At 57.7% G+C, this 2,080-nt stretch overlaps 1 protein-coding gene and 1 long non-coding RNA gene across 11 annotated transcripts in view; both read left to right on the forward strand.

Annotated features, from left to right (window-relative positions):
• Positions 1 to 92, forward strand: part of STRADA (STE20 related adaptor alpha) — a 30,082-nt gene extending 29,990 nt beyond the window's left edge. For all 10 annotated transcript variants that reach the window (XM_024760638.1, XM_024760634.1, XM_024760636.1 and 7 more), the window contains one exon: positions 1 to 92. This exon is cut by the window's left edge. The gene's annotated coding sequence lies outside the window, so the exon portion shown is untranslated.
• Positions 93 to 515: 423 nt separating this feature from the next.
• LOC112410204 (uncharacterized) lies at positions 516 to 2,017 on the forward strand. The gene is made up of 3 exons (XR_003005367.1): positions 516 to 1,204; positions 1,412 to 1,592; positions 1,754 to 2,017. It is a non-coding gene; the product is annotated as an uncharacterized LOC112410204 (long non-coding RNA).
• The last annotated feature ends 63 nt before the right edge of the window (positions 2,018 to 2,080 follow it).

The raw sequence follows: 2,080 nt of genomic DNA on the forward strand, positions 1-2,080 counted from the left end.
AAGGGCCATAATTTTTGCCTAACCTGAGGGCCTGAGTCTTCATGCAGTGTTAGTTTCATCGCCAGAACAAATTAAAAGTTCCAGAGAATCCACTGGAGAGTGACATTGTTGTGTGTTGGCCATGCAGGCTCGGACGTGAGTCATTCCACCCCCGGTTCTGCCATCTGAGAGTGGTCCCACAAGTGCTTGTGGAAGCACAGCGGTGACTTCCTTCGTTAGCTAGACAGCCTCACAGCACACGTTTCTTTTAAAACCCATAATGGATTTGTCTCTTAACTATCTAACATTGAGACGATTAATTTTAGCCTGTGGCCATCAAACTGCTTTGGGGCTGGAAAGGTCTGAGCGCTGGAGACCGGCCTCTCTGCAGGACCACTTCTGGGCCACTGGAGCCCAGGCAGAAGAGGCTCACTTTTGTCAGGAAAGGCAGTGGACGGGGTTGTTTTGGAACAGGACTCAGTGTCTCCTCACCGTTGGGACTCATACTCAAAGAGCAGGTAACCTAAGACCCGGCCCCCGCCCTTCCTGTCGTCCTGGCTGGCAGCCAGGGAGTCCAGGCCAGGGGGTGATTCTCACCTCGGGCTCCTGCGTGTGCGTCCCAGCCTGCACGCTCCCCCCAGCCGGGCCCCTTCCCCCACCAGTCTCCCCAGGTGGGTGCCCCTCTCTAGCCTGGGTACTTCAAATGTCAGATCAAGGAAGTGCCCCTCCCTCTTCCCTGTAGCTGCTTTAACCCGTCAAATGCCCTCACTTTCCCTTTCCTCAGAAATTGTAACATCAGTTTTAAAAAGAAAAATAGAAAACTACTTCCTCTGGGCAGTTACAGGGGTTGAGGGGAAGGGACTCGCACCAGCCGGGAGGGTGTGGGGAAACCTGAAACGGAGGGAGTGAGAAGGCCAGGTTACATTTATTTCCAGCCCTCTTGCCAGCTCGTTTTTTTTTTTTTTTTTTAAACCTCAAGTTCCCTTTTCTTAAAACCCTCTGCAGCTTGTTTTTTTTCCCTCTGATCTGCTTGCTCCACCTTGCTGTCGGCGCCCCTAGGGCTGATTCTGTGGGGGCCGCCGCAGAACTGCGGGTCATCCTGGGCAGGGCAGGGGCGCCTGAGGCACCAGCCAAGCGCTGCTCCTTGCACCTCAGAGAGCTTCACGTTTCTTGCATCACCACAGCCCCCTTTGAGCATCTGACGACAGGTGTGGAAGCTTGGCTGGTAAAGATGCCCGTTAACAGTTTTAGAAGTTCTCACACACCCCATCCAGGGAGTTCGGGGGGCTGCAGCTCAACCCAAACGTAAAACTTCCTCCAGAGAGGGAGGGAGGCTGAGGGGAAGAGTGAAGCACAGCCTGGGTGCCCTGAGCGAGCCAAGGGAACAGCTGGGGGCTGGGGATGCCTGCTGCCCCACTCACTCTCCTGCCAGGTGAGCACGATGAGCTGTTCTGTTCCTGACAAGGCTGTGGGCCTCGCTCTTGAGCCACTAGTTCTACTCCTGCCATCGCATGGCAGCTATGCTTAGAGCTGTGCTTCGTGAAACAGCTTCCAGCTGCGACTGGGAGGTGGCTTCCCTGTGCTCCCCGCAGAGCTGAGGCTCTACCCCACAAGTGAGTGATGCTCCCTGGGACCCTTAGTGCCGTGTGCCGGAGGAGCCCAGGCAGCCGGCTCGGCCTGGGGGGCGGGGGGGGGGGAGTCAGGAGGCCTCGCCTTTCACGCCAGCCCTGCCGCTTCAGCTTTGTTACTTGAACGAGTCACTTTAAATCTTCAGGCCTCGCTCCCTGTGTCAAATGAGGTTTGGTTGAACCCAGGATTGCTTGTTTCAAGGATGGAGATCTCTCTCCCTGAAGGGGGTGCCGGCAGGGGCTGGGAGTTGGGGGGTGACGAAGCCCACAAAGTCCCTCCACAGAAGCACTTTAGGACGGCAGCCTCTGGGCACCACAGCCGCAGGCTTCCGGTTTCCCTCTCGGGGCGCCAAGAGAAGGCGCTGAGGGCTGGTGGACGAAGCTGACCGAACACGGAGACCCCGGGGCCCTTCTGCGGCGCAGGCCGGGCCTCGCAGCCTCGCGTGGCCGGACCGCGTGCCCGGCCGCCCCTG

The sequence above is a fragment of the Neophocaena asiaeorientalis genome, unplaced genomic scaffold (assembly GCF_003031525.2).
Source record: "Neophocaena asiaeorientalis asiaeorientalis breed wild unplaced genomic scaffold, Neophocaena_asiaeorientalis_V1.1 scaffold30, whole genome shotgun sequence".
Classification (NCBI taxonomy): domain Eukaryota; kingdom Metazoa; phylum Chordata; class Mammalia; order Artiodactyla; family Phocoenidae; genus Neophocaena; species Neophocaena asiaeorientalis.